Consider the following 18069-nt stretch of genomic DNA (forward strand, 5'->3'; position numbering starts at 1 on the left):
ACTTCAAAGCATTTGAAAACATATTCATTATATATTATGAATATATTCCCAAATTCAAATAGATTATTGATTTAAATTCAGAGACCAAATAATTCCTTAAAAATGTTCCAGAATTTTGGTTTGATATATAACTCTTGCCAAAATTCACAAAACTATTTTGAGGGCATTTTGGATTCACAGAATGCAATTTAAAGGATGCTTGCCCTTCTTTTAATTAGATTTCTGAGGTTTCAACAATCCTCAATTCAAGTTTCAGAAAAATAGACATGATGCACACATGAAGCTAGCCTAGAACATTACCAGAAGGTAGGGATGTGACAGCTCACCCCCACTAGACAAGAATCTTGTCCCGAGATTCAAGCGTAGGGTAAGATGGAAGGGGAACACAAACTAACACAATCTTCATGATCCAGGTGGCACTTCAAAGAACGTTGACTCGATCACCATCATGTATCGTCGTCTTGCTCTGAGAACTCCAGCCAACATGACAATGAGAGGGGAAGGAGATCCTAGAAGGATCGATCTTCTCGAAGATCGAACAACTCAGGATTAACTCACGGAATGAGACATGGCAACATCTCTCGGACTGAGACACGAAGCACACATCTAGAGGGATGGAGTGAAACACATGACAAAGGTACACTAGGTAGGCAATAATTCCACACCTAAGAAGGTGGTGAACGGTTGTCAACATAGCGAGGAGTTGAGTTTCCATGATACCATAACGATGCACCTTAGGGAAGGTGACTCGTAGAAATATCCCCTTAAGTGGCAAAAAGAATTACCTTCGATTCAGAGATCATTGAAACTCTTTATACCAGCTTAAGGCAAATCACAATCGATCATTCGGAGGAGTTCGGTAGAATAAAATACTCGGACTAGAATGGCTGATGTGGAATACCTTGTTGAAGACAACACAAGGGATGATTTTGCTTGCGCGTGCTCTCCAGAACTTGAGCATTTCCATATTCATCAAAGTTTTACCAACATCCGTGTCAAGGATCCTGGCAACACAACATACCACCATGATGAATAGTGATGGACGATGCAGATGCAAACGAAGATAACACCTTCTCAGATTTCACCTTAGCGAGGCCAAGGAAACAGAATCTGGATGATCGACCGAGAGACATTTAGCACTCCGCTTCTAATGTTCTCCTTGATGTGCTAGCACAACCCATTTGTGGATATGGTTTGATAACTAGAACATCAAGTAAAAGGTCGGACCTCGGGAACACAAAAATCCATAAGGGGCAACTAGGGAGTAAATCCTACGAAATCCCTATGGGGAGGTGGCCAACTTCTTCAATCAAGATATTACAATAACAGGTCTTCCGGTTGGGTGTGTTGGCCACGGCATCCACTTTACCGGTTACGGTGAGACCATTATTATAGTTCTTGGGAAATGTTCCAACCATCATATCTGCCTGAGATTCAGATCTAGTTGGTGTCAGAATAATCCAGACTCATCGAGTCTAGGAAGAAAAATGAAAGTTTGCAACACAATCGGCGAGACGACGTTGCGAGATTCTCGGGAAATGGACTACGATAGCAAGCTCCAAAACATGAGCTGGTTCTGCTACAAACATGTGAACACGTTGTCTGAGACAAGCATGACCACATAGTAGTCTTATAATAAAACACTGCCGAGTTCTCGTAGGGAACCATCATCGAGGATAACAAAGTCCTAACATAAGTCATGATTCTTAAGAAGGAGCTTCTTCTCCCTGAACAAATCAATCAGTGGCTTGGTGTGCTAGGGATACGTAAGGAATGAAGATGATCAGTCTATCAGACCATAGAATACTTCGGACATGCATGACTGACTTGGGATGATTCCGGAGGAAGCAAAACTAACTTTCTCAAATTCACGGCGACAACTTGCACCAATTGCACATGAATTAGAGGAATTCACTTCTTTCATCCAAGCATAACCTTCATGAACGGAACACGAAGATAATGCTTACACAAGTTTCCAACACTAGCCTGATGTTCATCTAGGTTTCCATATAAGTGGAATTCCATAGTTAAGTGAACACGGTGATAGCATTGGTCAGACCAAAGAATATAATGGTGTATGCTCACTACAAGAAATATGTCAACTTGTGACCACCACTATTGGTCACTGAAAGGTCACAAATTTCCATTTGCGACCTTTTTGTGACAAAAAACACAAGGTCAAAAGCTGGCCGTCATAAACTGACTATAGCGACCTTTCTTCTGGAATGGTCGAAGACGTTTACGACCAAAATATGTCCACTATGGCGTTTTGGTCACTAGCAACCTCCCCAGGCCACGTAGGCATCCAGCGTGGCAAGCTGATGTGGTACAAGATTCAGCCCGGTCCAATTCAGTTTTCTACATGGGCCTAGCCCAACAATTCGGCCTTCCTATATTTTTTTTCCTGTGCTTTTATTAGCTACATGGGCCTGGCCCAAGAATTCGACTTTTTTATTTTCTAGGCCATGGCCTTTTTTATTTTATTTTTTCCAAAAGATTTGCCCACAAGTGAGATGGGACCCAGTTGTCAGGTTCTAACAAGTGGGTCCCAGATGTCACTGTTATATTCTTCAGATCTCAATTTTCCAGTAAATAAATAACAATATTTAAATCCGAACAATGAGAAAACAAAATGCTTCAAACAGAGCACGACTAATCAGGAAAAATATGGTACACATCATGAATACAATCAGAAAGAGTCAAACATGGCACATTATTACAATCAAACTTGTTCATCCTGGTAACATAGCAAGGATGGTTCATCCTGGTAACACATTATTACAGAAAAATATGGTTCACATCAAGTTTACAATAAAAAAATGTTCACATCAGGTAACACAGCTATCACAGTATAACTAGCTCCAATGCTTCTCCCAACTTGTTCATCCTGGACCTCACGACAAAACATGAATGAAGGCCAGCATCTGCAAGTTATCAAGAAAAATGGTTAGAACAAGCAAAATGCGACATTTTTACCATTTAAGCATAGAAGAACAGGGTCAACGACATTTAGATCTTTGAAAATGAACCAGGATTTCAATCTTTGAACAGCAAAAAATTGATACAGTAGATCATTTGCGGTTTAAAATAACCCCTAAGGAGACACATGTTGACACATTCATTTGGCAACATCTGTAGAAATTGAACCTCATAAACATGCAATGTGGAATTTGTATCTCAAAGAAGTATACATACTTATCAGGTTTAATTAGCACATAAACATGCAATGTGGAATTTGTATCTCAAAGAAGTATACATACTTATCAGGTTTAATTAGCATAGAGAAGCCAAATGCTAGTAACTCATGATTAGTACACAAGACAGGATCCAGCCCTCCTTTTGCGATTGAGCAACAACACCCAAGGAAACTAAAAGAAAGCAGCCCCCCAATTCCATTTCTATTTTATTACACACATGGTGCATACAGACTGCCACTGTAAAAAAAATACAAGAACATGAATGAGCAGCAGAGAAACAGAAAGTCAATGAAGGGAGCCACATCTCTCACTGAATTTTATCAGCAGTACTACATGTTTTTCTTCCTGACAGTGAGCAGCACCACAAGTTCATAACACACACAGGTGTTGTTCAGCAATTGGTGCCATAATTGCCACCCTCTTATCTTAGCTAGTTCAGTGTAGCTAAAAGTAAACACTTCAGAACAAATAAAGTAACAGTTCAGTGTGACTACAAGGAACAGAAATGCATGCGTACCTCATGGAGGAGTGGAGGTTGGCGAAGGCGAGGGCGTCGTCGGGGCGGCCAGAGTCGGTACTCCTCCCATGTCATTCGCTGCATCCTCTCATGCTCCTACATGTACGTGTCCACCTGCACCCGTCGCAACCCAATCTTAGTAAGCTTCACTCTGAATAAAATCAGCAATCTAAGACCAATAGCATCTCTGAACTTACTGGGAAGATGAGGATGCGGCGCTGGCACTGGATGCGCACAAGCTTGGGCCACTTGACGAACCGGTGGAGGTCCTTCTTGGGCGGTAGCGTGCCGCCGATGCCGAACTGCTTCGTCCTCTTCTCGAACAGTGAGTTCACCACCTTGTCCTGCAACCAGACACCAACCCAACCCAGTCAGATCACACGCGCCGTAGAGATTCCAAGCAGGAGTAGAGGGCTGGGTGCAGTACCACTGGCTTCTTCTTATGTTCCTCGGTTGCAGCCTTTGCAACCTCTCTTTCATATCCCTACAAACATACATAATCATCAGAATCAGCACTATAAGCTCTGGTTGCTCATCGAACATATAATTAACAAAACAGAATAGTTTGTGGACATTGCAAAAAAACAGAAAGCACACATATATATTGCACAAAAGTAACAGCCAGGAATAGATGACTTAACAATTCATGTTTGTTAACAAAACAAGTAGCAGCCTCCTGCCCTGGAAAATATCAGTTAGAGCATATTAAACAGTGGGGAAATGGAATGCTTGCCTCAAATTCAGTGGCATTGTATCTCATGCACTTCAGTTGATTGCAATGGATGTTTTAAGTTTTTCTTGATGCGTCGCATCGCACCACCCCTCTAATTAGACCGGTTTCTATTCATAAGAAATAACCCATTTTAGAACTTGAGGAAACATAAATGCCCATCTCTGTTCTCTTCTATCCTCCGAACAAATGCACTTATATCACTAGAGCAACAGTATAAGAATTCAACCTAACTATGGAAAACATAATGTGTTACTGGACTACAATACCTAATGGAATCCACCAACCAACCCATGTAAATATTTCTAATTTTGACATTGATTCAATATACTATGCAAATCGTCCTAGGTAAAGCAGAGTTAGCCACCAACTATCTATCAGACATCTAGGTGCACAAATTTAAAACACTGGATCAAGTGTCACTGCTAACATTCCTGGGTAGGATGAAACAAGATGGAGATGGAATTATTAAGCAAACAAGAGACTGGCTAGAAAATTTATAAAAGTGCAGAACACATATGTCCTGCATAAAGGACCCAAATCTGTACGGCTACAAAGTGGAGCGCACAAGGTGATGGCGGCGAAGACGGAGTGGTGGCTGGATGGTGTGGTGCTGATTGGGTGGTGCGGTGGCGCGAGATGATGGTGGATGGATGGGTGATGCGGCCTCGGTGAGCGCAGGCAACATATGGCGACGGATCGAGGGCGCCAAACAGGGGGATCGGCTGAGGGGCTCACCGCGGTGCGGATGACGAGCTCAGGGAGGCCGGAGACGTCGGAGCAGCGAGGGCGACGTGGATCGACGGGGGAAGGCGTGCGGCGGCCGACGGGGAAGAAGCTCGGATCCGGCAATGTGGGGGCGCCCAACTTGAACCGGTGGCCGTAGTCGATGCAGAGGGGAGCTGCGGAGCTCGTGGACACCTTCCCATGTCGCGGATCCGGTGATGTGGTGGGTGAGGAGGTGCGGATCGATGAGATCCACCCATCATCATCACCCTTCTCAAGGTTCTTGACGCTCTTGGAGGAGAGGGTGATGTGGATGCGGTGCTGCGCCTCCTGCGGGCACTCGAAGCCGGCCTGGCCGGACTTCATCGGTGGCGGCCCTTGGAGGGGAGGGGACCTCTAGCCAGGGAGGGGAGGTGGCGCCGGCGGTGGAGTGGATGTGGTCGCCAGCGGGAGGAGGTGGTCGCCGCGGTCGAATGGATCTGGGAGGGGTCGATCTGAGCTAGGGTTTGGGCTGCGGGTGGGGGTATCTCCTTTTCTTTTCTTTTTTTTCTTTTTTTTCTTTTTTCTATAGATAGATGGATGGATGGATGTGGGATGGAGAGATGGATGGATGGATGGATGGGCGCCATGTCATTGATCCGTGGGAAGAGTCCTGATTGGTTTGAAAAACCAGTGATTTAAAAAAGTGTCTAAGTACTAAAAATATAGGGATTTTGTGAAATAGCTATCAAAAATATTTTTCAAAATGACACCACACAAATTTTCACTAGAGTTAGACCGCATTTTATGGATAAGGACCAATTTCTATGCATTTATGATCTTTCTAGCTATTTTTAATCATTTTCTGAGTGCCCAAAAGGAGGTTCTTTTGTGAAGGGCCTACCAAATAATTTTTGCAAAATTGGACCAAATCATTTTTGTAAAATACTAGGCCATATTTAATGCACAATTGACCAAATGGTTGGGTGTAAAAAGTTTTGATCCACCTCTCATGAAAAAGACAAATTTCCGCCGATTCAGTTGGAAGCGGGTCAAATTTGAACTGCAGCTGCCTCATAGTTTGCTATTTATTTTTTTCCAAAAATCATTTCTAGGTACATAAGTATCTATTTAATTAGAGAAACACCAAAAAAATTCCAAGATTCAACAACTAGCTAGGAACGGTCATTCCCGCCGTTTTGACCGCATTTTGAAACGGGCATAAAAAATTCAAAAAAAAATCAAAAAATTGGGGAACCTTCGCATTGTGTCATTATATGTGGCCAAGTTCCCAGGAAAAATAACAAACTTGTAATACAGCAATTATTTTAAAAAAGTGTTCTCAGAAATGAGCTATCATCTCTCAAGATTCATGGCTTTCAAGGCAAATGATCAAACTTATGGCCACATTCGTGGCATAGTTTGTTCAAATGATCTCATATTGTGCACTAGGGTGCATATTGGAATGGCAAACAATGTTTCCTAAGGAAGTTTTCATTTTCTTTGGACGAAAAAACCATTTTTCATTTTTCGAGTGCCCGAAAGGAGGTTTTTTTGTGAAGGAACTACCAAATAATTGTTGCAAAATTGGACCAAATCATTTTTCTAAAATACTAGGACATATTTAATTCACAATTGATCAAATGGTTGGCTGTAAAAAGTTTTGATCCACCTCTCGTGAAAAAGACAAATTTCCGCCGATTCAGCTGGAAGCGGGTCAAATTTGAACTGCAGCTGCCTCATAGTTTGCTATTTATTTTTTCCAAAAATCATTTCTAGGTACATAAGTATCTATTTAATCAGAGAAACACGAAAAAAATGCCAAGATTCAACAACTAGCTAGGAACGGTCATTCCCGCCGTTTTGACCGCATTTTGAAATGGGCATAAAAAATTCAAAAAAAATCAAAAAATTGGGAAACCTTTGCATTGTGTCATTATATGTGGCCAAGTTCCCAGGAAAAATAACAAACTTGTAATATGGCAATTATTTTAAAAAAGTGTTCTCAGAAATGAGCTATCATCTCTCAAGATTCATGGCTTTCAAGGCAAATGATCAAACTTATGGCCACATTCGTGGCATAGTTTGTTCAAATGATCTCATATTGTGCACAAGGGTGCATATTGGAATGGCAAACAATGTTGCCTAAGGAAGTTTTCATTTTCTTTGGACGAAAAAACCATTTTTCATTTTCCGAGTACCCGAAAGGAGGTTTTTTTGTGATGGAACTACCAAATAATTGTTGCAAAATTGGACCAAATCATTTTTCTAAAATACTAGGACATATTTAATGCACTATTGACCAAATGGTTGGGTGTAAAAAGTTTTGATCCACCTCTCGTGAAAAAGACAAATTTCCGCCGATTTAGCTAGAAGCGGGTCAAATTTGAACTGCAGCTGCCTCATAGTTTGCTATTTATTTTTTCCAAAAATCATTTCTAGGTACATAAGTATATATTTAATCAGAGAAACACCAAAAAAATTCCAAGATTCAACAACTAGCTAGGAACGGTCATTCCCGCCGTTTTGGTCGCATTTTGAAACAGGCATAAAAAATTCAAAAAAAATCAAAAAATTGGGACACCTTCGCATTGTGTCATTATATGTGGCCAAGTTTCCAGGAAAAATAACAAACTTGTAATACGGGAATCATTTTAAAAAAGTGTTCTCAGAAATGAGCTATCATCTCTCAAGATTCATGGCTTTCAAGGCAAATGATCAAACTTATGGCCACATTCGTGGCATAGTTTGTTCAAATGATCTCATATTGTGCACAAGGGTGCATATTGGAATGGCAAACAATGTTGCCTAAGGAAGTTTTCATTTTCTTTGGACGAAAAAACCATTTTTCATTTTTCGAGTGCCCGAAAGGAGGTTTTTTTGTGAAGGAACTACCAAATAATTGTTGCAAAATTGGACCAAATCATTTTTCTAAAATACTAGGACATATTTAATGCACAATTGACCAAATGGTTGGGTGTAAAAAGTTTTGATCCACCTCTCGTGAAAAAGACAAATTTCCACCGATTCAGCTAGAAGCGGGTCAAATTTGAACTGCAGCTGCCTCATAGTTTGCTATTTATTTTTTCCAAAAATCATTTCTAGTTACATAAGTACCTATTTAATCAGAAATACATGGTTTGATGGAGAGACATCGAGGTTTCAACGGTGGCCGAGGGCCCCAACTCTAGAGCGCGTAAGCTCGCATGCCCGCCGCATGGTCACCGCGTGACCGTGGCGTTGCCATGTGTTCTGGGCGGCCTAGGCATGTCTAGTGGTTTGAGAACTCCCCAGGTAGGTGCTAGGAAGAAAATCACAACATAAGATTCTCACGAGGAGACCGATCGATGCTTAAACATGAATAAGCAGCCAAGTGTTTGATTAGCGGTACGGGAAATGTACATGGCTAATGGCCGTGAGTTTTGGCTGAGGATGATCGGTTACTAAGAAGACCGTCTTCACAAATTTTCAGCTCAAAAGGAGGAGCCTAGGTGGTACTTGCTTTGCAAACCACCAAACTGGACATAAATACGAATGTTGAAGCTCGGCTCAAAATAATGAATGGATTGAGCTGGCATTTGGTGGAGGATGGTTATTTGGGCATTGGAAAGCATTGTAGAAAATGGATACTATTTGGACATGCCAAAGTGGTACTTCCTTCACAAACTGTTGTTCTGAACATAATAGGAAAATGAATATTTTTGAATTAGGAAAGGAAGGTTTTTACATATTTGACGAAGATATGACCCAAAGAATTTATGAGCTTTTTTTGGGAATTTTGGGAATGACAGAAATATAGGTTGCTTCACAACCTAGGGCAAAAACTGCCACATGGACATGACACATAGGCAAAACTGATGAGATGGCGCCTAGTCATCGCAACCCACCACAATTTACAAGGCTATGACCATCTATATTGGTCGTTAACAACTAGAAATAAGGCAGCGGACTAGCGCTGTTTGCTTTATGACCATTTCGTGTAAGGAAATTACGACCTTTCTGACCAAAATGGTCGCAATGGTTTAGGGTTTGGAGCCCCCCGAACAGCTTTTGACCAATTGGTCTGAAATGGTCATAGATCTATGACCAATTCTTCCAAGGTCACTGACAGAAGGTCACAAGTTGACATATTTCTTGTAGTGGCTCGAGGAAAAACCACGAGTAAGATAACATTATGAATACCGTTGGTTCTGATTTGATTTGACGATAGCCCATACTCAAATCAAAGATTGGATGAGATAATAGATCCAGCAATTGACCATGAGGATCAACCAATGAAGATATCGTCTTTCTTCAAAACACACCAACACCAGGATATCCCTTTGAAACGAACTAAGTTAGGTAAGCTTTTATCTTCCAACTCTCCAAGTTGTCGTTTAGCTTAACCAACTAGCTCAGGGGTATCTAACACGGATTCTTGGAGAAAGGGTGGTTTCGAAAACCAACTTGGTCACGAGGTCAACATAGCAGTCAGGTGACAACCTGGTGATACTTCCGAGAAGATAATCGAAAAATCACGAACCACCGATATGCTTTTAAGCTCGAGAACAATCTTGCTTTTTAGGGCAAGACGGGATGATCAAATAAGCAAGGGATTGGCATAGCCCCAACTCATTGATCGAAAGGTGCACCGGAAATAAGGACTAGGTAGCACGATCAACCTTAGGGCGATGATTCAAAAATCAACATGCTAAGAATGAGGTTATTGTCCATTTAACTACCAAGCAACAGAGTTGCTAGGAGTATAGATTTCACACATCATAGTTCACCTATCGGCATTCCGGTTACAATAACACGGGAACCGAGGAATTAACAATGATGGCAAGAAGTATTACTGCGTCAAGAATTCATAAGAGGTGGTGCTATTCTCATGACACTCTTGACATAAGGATGGTAACACTCCAAGGTAGAGCAGAGCAGAAGCTGGATTGGCATTTTGATCTGCGGAATACAATTGCTTTGACCCAATCCTAGATATGGATGAGGTTCTGGAGTTTGTTTCTCCTAGTCATTCCGGACTAGAATGGCTTGACGGACCACAAGAGTAGTAAGCATCGATTACGGATGCACACATACTCTTGACTATCAATTGATAGACGAGGGTCAGAAGACAACTAAAGAGGGACAACTCAAAGGAACTTACAGTTTTCTGAGTTGTGGATGCATAGATTAGTATGTCGAACCAAGTTCAACAAGTTTCTTCCGGTAATCCATGCAGAGAGGTAGGACTGGCAGAGTATCAACATAGAATCGAGAACTCATCGAGAGCATTCTTGTTGTGATCTCTTGGTTCAAGGAACTTCTGCCATAAGCGGTTCATAGTATTTGGAACAAGGAAATACCACATACCTCGAGGACTAACGCAAAGGTTACTAGTATCCTAAAGGAACTAGCAATCACTATCAACATGAGGTAAGTAGTGTAAATCTCGGGTTCAAAACCCACAAGTAGAATACCTACTAACTAGTTGGCATCACGGGATGCTTTCGAGGATGATGGCCAGAATCATCACACTGGGACACAGAACATGGCTAGATTACTAGGTGATCCCCTAAGACACCTAGGGTCATAATAATAATTCCAACATATATGTCGAGGAAATAGAATACCTCAACTCAACAACTAGTATGGTTAATCTGACCCAACGGGACATCGGGAACAGGAGGAAGGGATTTGCAAATGCATCAGACTATTTAGAAACCTGGGGTGACTCGGACAGCATAACGGCTGTAGATGCTCGAAAAGATTTGAGACATGCTATAAAAATGGTGGCATAACCACTTGGGAGCACAATATCAAGGTTCTGGGATCGACAGTTAACATACGGAAGTAGTAGGAACTGAACCGAGGCTTAAGTCCAACAATTCTATAAGTCTACGGATTGGTAACACATGATCCTAATAGAAGGAACAGAAAAGCCTAGTTCTTAATCCCCGTAGAAGAGAAGAGGTTGACTCAGATCAGAAGGGCATAAGGTATAAGGAGTAAAAAGAGCCTTACGTTCCATCCCACAATCAATTCCCTTATATAACTAAAGCATTTCTAGACACAACTTCGACCAGTTTGGCTTGGTAATCCTACAGGCAGTCAAGATCTGATACCAAAGCTGTCAGGACCCCGATCCTGAGTGACACTGATCTAGCATGTAACACATCATATCACTTTGCGGCCTCACGCACGGTATTCCCACGGGTGCCACCTTACCTGGCCCGGGACCGTTTGCGCCTTTTGGATCACATATATGATAGTGACGCTAGCATCCATATGACAAAGAACCTGGGCTGACATGGCTAGTCGTGAACCCAAAGTGGCACTAACTTACAGGGACAGGCATACATGACCCAACAACGAACGTGTCGGTCATCAGCGAGTGAATCCAGGCTGTAGCAACTGGGCTAGCAGGACTCCGGTAACTCGGGCTGTAGCAGGTTAACAGGAGTCCGGTATTCATCACGTGACATTTCCCCGAAGGGACAGACACAGGAACGAAGAAGGACACATGCCGGCCAGCCTAAGTGTTCCGGAGCAGTAGCAAGCTACCATGGCTCAGTGGAAGCACTAGGAGACATTTCCCGGTAAGATAGGCTACTAAGGATAAATAGCTAGATAATCAGATCCCACACATACCAAGCATTTTAATAACATACACACAATATGCTCGATATGTGCAAATACAACATGGCATCACAACATGACTCTACAACTCAGGTATTTATTCAATAGGCTCCGAGGAGCGAGATATTACAAACATGGGTCTCATGACCCAGCATTCAGAGCACACAAGTCAAGCACAAGCGGAAGCTTAACATGTCTGAGTACAAACATCTACAAATGAAAAAGGCTGAGAATCCTGACTATCTACCAGATCCTGCCGAGGGCACAAGATCGTAGCTGAGGTAACAAGCTAAACGTCGAAGTCCACGCGGTACTACTAGCGAGACTGAAGTCTCTCTGCAAAAACATAAATTAAGCAACGTGAGTACAAATGTACCCAGCAAGACTTACATCAGAACTAACTACATATGCATCATTATCAACAAAGGGGATGGTGGGGTTTAACTACAGCAAGCCAGCTTTGACTCGGTGGCTAACCTGAACTACGACTGCAAGTAACTCTTTTGAGGTGGCGCACACGAGTCCACATATTCACCATATCAATACACCACTATGGATCCGCTCCCGTCTCCCTACGAGAACGCCATCCATAGCACTCACGCTTATCTTGCGTATTTTAGAGTATCCACTTTCACTTGTCTATGAACTGTATAGGCAACCCAGAAGTCCTTTACCGCGGACACGGCTATTCGAATAGATGATGTTAACCCTGCAGGGGTGTACTTCTTCACACACGCTCTCGCCACATACCGCCATGTACACGTCATGTATCTCGGCAACCTTCAAGCGGAAGCCTGGCGAGGGTGTCGGCCACGACCTGACTAACCACACAAGTCTCTCGTTGATTAATAAGTCGAGAGGGGTCGAGTTACCGGAACCCAATGTGTGGTAGTAACTATTCATGGATCACAAACACAGAACTCAGTTCCCGAGGACGGTTTCAATGAGACAACCCACCATGTACTCCTACATGGCCTCTCACCGCTACCTTTACCAAATCGTGTTCACACACTTAGCTCACACACAGTAGGACATGTTTACACACCTCTAATTCATTCCCGATGAATCAGACCTGACTCAACTCTAAGCAGTAGCAGGCATGACAAACAAGCATGAATGAGTAGGAACAACAGGGGTCAAACAACTCATACTCATGCTAGTGGGTTTCATCTATTTATTGTGGCAATGAAAGGTCATGCAAAGGATAAAGGGGTTCAGCTACCGCAGCAAGTAACAGATGAATCGGTGTTGTCCTAATGCAGTAAAAGAGAGCAGGAGCGAGAGAGTAGGATTGTATCAGAATGAACAAGGGGGTTTTGCTTGCCTGGAACTTCTGAAGATAATATAGCTCTTCATCGGTGTCATCGATCTCATCGTCGGAACCACGTCTACTGAGAGGGAACAATTACCGGCAACAGAGAAGAAACACAATCAATGCAATGCACATTATGATGCATGATCATGACATGGCAACATGCTGGTGTTTTGAGCTAATGTAGCTAGCAACAAAGTTAAATGAAGTTGGTTTGAACCCTAAGTTCAAATCCAAACTCCATATGTGAAATTCAAATGCCATTTATATGATTTGTCCTAAACAGCAGCCATAAGTTGTTCTAACATGCATGAAAATGATACAGATGGATAGATTGGATTTTTCTGATCATTTTTCATATATAATTTGTTTCATTTGGAGTTACGGTTGATTTTATATGATTTTTAGAAGCTTAGGCCTTTTTCTGGATTTTCTGATTTATTTTAAAACCAGAAAATCAACTACCGCGTCAGCACTGCGTAAGCATGACATTAGCAAGTCAACCGAGGGTGACCAGGGTCAAACCTGACCAGTGGGGTCCACTAGTCAGTGACCCAGAGTCAGTTAGTGCCACAGACAGGTGGGGTCGGGTCAACGGACACGGTCAAAGTGACGCGTGGGGCCACAATGGTTAATTAAAACTAAACAGGAAATAAACAGTGGTTAGTTAGGTAGTTGGGTCCAGCTGTCAGTGTCACTAGTATTAATTAGCGGTGCTCTTAGCGGCTAATGAGGTTCCCACGTCAGCACGCCGGAGTTGAATGCCGGCGAGCACACCAACGCGGCGGCGTCCCTCGGGAACGCGCTACAGGCGGCAGGTTGAGGCGCTGAGGGCACCAGGGCATAGCCCTTGCTCCTCCGCTTCAAGGAGCAGTGGAGTTGGACGCGAGGGTCACCGGAATCGACGCCGTCGACGAGGTTTGCGGCTGCTATGGTTCGGTTGGCGGCGGTTTCGTTGCTACAGCGTGCAGATTGACTAGCTAACGGCATACGCATGACGTAAGCGTGCTCACGAATCCGTTGGACACGACGGTGTGACCAAAAGGTCGCCGGAATAGCGCTGGCGATGAGCTCGGGCGGAGGCGAGCTTCGGCCATGGTTGGCGATGAGGCTAGCAGGCGCAAACGAGAGAGGGAGAAGAGGGGTCCGGAGCAGAATCTCACAGCAGGGTCCAGGAGCAGGTCAGCAGCTCGGGGGAGGCGTCGGAGCGAGCGGGGCGACGAGAGCAATCTCCGGTGGCACAGGATGCAGAAGACGAGGTAGTCAGTGATGCGGGGCATCCGAGCGCTCGGGGCTTGCTCGAGGCGGCGTAACGGGCGGTGGCAGAGCTTGCAGACTACACGGGGAGGCGAGAGGAGCATGGTGGGCGTGGTGCCAGCGAACGACGGCGGCGGCTCACGGGCGCATCGGCCGTTGCGGGAGAGGACAAGGGAGAGGGTAGAGGTGGGAAGAGTGGTGTCCAGGGGGGGTCGAGGCGGCGCCGAGGAGAAGACGCGAGGCGTCGCGGTGGCCAGGCGACGCAGGCAGGCAGCCTGGTGGCGTGGCGCCCGCGCCCGCGCCGTGCGTTGTCCCTCCTCTGCCTACTGGCAGAGGTTGGGGATGACTGGCACCAGGCCAGGTGGGCTGGGCCAGCACAGGAGAGGCCCAGGTGGGCTTGGTGGGCGCCAGGTAAGTTTCCTTTCTTTTCTATATTTTCTGTTTTGTTTTCTTTTTTAATTTATTTTGCCACTGTTTTCAAATTCAAAAGAATTTCAAACAATGCCAGAACATTCTGAAATATTTTATGTTACCTCTCTGGACTATTCCAAAAGTACATAAAACACTTCAAAGCATTTGAAAACATATTCATTATATATTATGAATATATTCCCAAATTCAATAGATTATTGATTTAAATTCAGAGACCAAATAATTCCTTAAAAATGTTCTAGAATTTTGGTTTGATATATAACTCTTGCCAAAATTCACAAAAATATTTTGAGGGCATTTTGGATTCATAGAATGCAATTTAAAGGATGCTTGCCCTTCTTTTAATTAGATTTCTAAGGTTTCACCAATCCTCAATTCAAGTTTCATAAAAATAGACATGATGCACACATGAAGCTAGCCTAGAGCATTACCAGAAGGTAGGGATGTGACATTGAGCATGCTCATCTAAAGATTTGCCATCAGTTGGCTAGTTGGGGTTTTAGCACGAGCGCATAAGGATCGAAGATGATCCAAGTAGAATACTTTAAGTGGATCCATATCAATAGATTTTTCGCAAGCAAAGATGCAAGCACATGGAAGGCACATGGAGACACGAGCAAACAAAAAGACAAGCAAAAGGGAGGAGAGATTGGGAAAGAGAGGGTGAATAAAACGGCAAGGGTGAAGTGGGGGAGAGGAAAACGAGAGGCAAATGGCAAATAATGAAAAGTCGAGGGAGATGGATTTGTGATGGGTACTTGGTATGTCTAGACTTGAGCGAAGACCTCCCCAGCATCGGTGGCAGAAATTCTTCTTGCTACGTCTTGAGCAAGCGTTGGTTTTCCCCGAAGAGGAGAGGGTGATGCAGCATGTGTAACGTAAGTATTTCCCTCAGTTTTGAGAACCAAGGTATCAATCCAGTAGGAGGCTCCTCAAAAGTCCCATGCACCTACACAAACAAATTGAGAACTCGCAACCAACGCAATAAAGGGGTTGTCAATCCCTTTACGGCCACTTGCGAAAGTGAGATCTGATAGAGATAGTAAGATAAGATAAATATATTTTTGGTATTTTATAATATCGATGCAAAAAGTAAAGATGCAAATAAAGTAGATTGAAAGCAAATATGATAAGAGATTGACCCAGGGGCCATAGGTTTCACTAGAGGCTTCTCTCAAGATAGCATAAATATTACGGTGGGTGAACAAATTACTGTCGAGCAATTGATAGAAAAGCACATAGTTATGAGATTATCTAGGCATGATCATGTATATAGGCATCTCGTCCATAACAAGTAGACCGACTCCTGCCTGCATCTACTACTATTACTCCACACATCAACCGACTCCTTCCTGCATCTAGAGTATTAAGTTCATAAGAACAGAGTAACGCATTAAGCAAGATGACATGATGTAGAGGGATAAACTCATGCAATATGATATAAACCCCATCTTGTTATCCTCGATGGCAACAATACAATACGTGTCTTGCAACCCTTTCTGTCACTGGGTAAGAACACCCAAGATTGAACCCAAAGCTAAACACGCTCCCATGGCAAGAAAGATCAATCTAGTAGGCCAAACCAAACTGATAATTCGAAGAGACTTGCAACGATAACTCAATGATACATAAAAGAATTCAGAGAAGATTCAATTATTAGACATAGATAAATCTGATCATAAACCCACAATTCATCGTATCTCGACAAGCACACCGCAAAAAGAGATTACATCAAATATATCTCCACAAGAGACGGGGAGAACATTGTATTGAGATCCAAAAAGAGAGAAGAAGCCATCTAGCTAATAACTATGGACCCGTAGGTCTATGGTAAACTACTCACAACTCATCGGAGGGGCAAGGATGTCGATGTAGAAGCCCTCCGTGGTCGATTCCCCTCCGGCAGAGTGTCGGCGAAGGCTCTAAGATGGGATCTCGCGGATACAGAAGGTTACGGCGGTGGAAATTGTGTTTCGTGGTGCTCCTGGATGTTTTCAGGGTATGTAGGTATATATAGTAGGAAGAAGTACGTCGGTGGCCGCCCGAGGGGCCCACGATACAGGGGGCGAGCCCAACAGGGGGGCCTCCTATCTCGTGGCTTCCTCGGCAGCTTCTTGACTTGCACTCCAAGCTCCCCGGATCACGTTCGTTCCAAAAATCACGCTCCCGAAGGTTTCATTCCGTTTGGACTCCATTTGATATTCCTTTTCTTCGAAATACTGAAATAGGCAAAAAAACAGCAATATGGGCTGGGCCTCCGGTTAGTAGGTTAGTCCCAGAAATGATATAAATGTGTAAAATAAAGCCCATAAACATCCAAAAGGGGTAATATAATAGCATAAAACAATAAAAAAGTATAGATACGTTGGAGACGTATCAAGCATCCCCAAGCTTAATTCCTGCTCGTCATTGAGTAGGTAAATGATAAAAAGAGAATTTTTTATGTGGAATGCTAGCTAGCATAATTCATAATGTAATTTTCTTTAATGTGGCATGAATGTTCAGATCCAAATGAATACAAAATAAAAGTTTATATTGATAAAATAAATAGTAACACTTCAAGCATACTAATCAAAGTAATCATGTCTTCTCAAAATAACATGGCAAAAGAAAGTTCATCCCTCCAAAATCATATAGTTAGGCTATGCTTCATTTTCGTCAGACAAAGATGTTCCCAACTTCTATACCCCCGATGACAAGCCAAGCAATTGTTTCATACTTAAATAATCTCAAACTTTTTCAACCTTCACGCAATACATGAGTGTGAGCCATGGATATAGCACTATGGGTGGAATAGAATATGATGATGGGGATTGTGTGGAGAAGACAAAAAAAGGAGAAAGTCTCACATTGACGAGGATAATCAACGGGCTATGGAGATGCCCACCAATTGATGTCAACATGAGGAGTAGGTATTTCCATGCAACAGATGCACTAGAGCTACAAATAGATGCTCAACAAAAGAAAACTAGTGGGTGTGCATCCAACTTGCTTGCTCACGAAGACCTAGGGCATTTGAGGAAGCCCATCGTAGGAATATACAAGCCAAGTTCTATAATGAAAAATTCCCACTAGTATGAAAAAGACAACTTAATTATGAGACTCACTATATGAAAAGAATGGTGCTACTTTGAAGCACAATATATGAGACTCACTACATGAAGAACAAGGTGCTACTTTGAAGCACAAATGTGGAAAAAGAGATAGTAGCATTGCCCTTTTTATTTATTTATTTATTTATTCTTTTCCCCTTTTTTTCCTTTTTTTCCTTTTATTTTTTTTATTTGGGCCTTTTCCTTTCTTT

Source organism: Triticum aestivum, chromosome 5B, assembly GCF_018294505.1.
Source record: "Triticum aestivum cultivar Chinese Spring chromosome 5B, IWGSC CS RefSeq v2.1, whole genome shotgun sequence".
NCBI lineage: Eukaryota > Viridiplantae > Streptophyta > Magnoliopsida > Poales > Poaceae > Triticum > Triticum aestivum.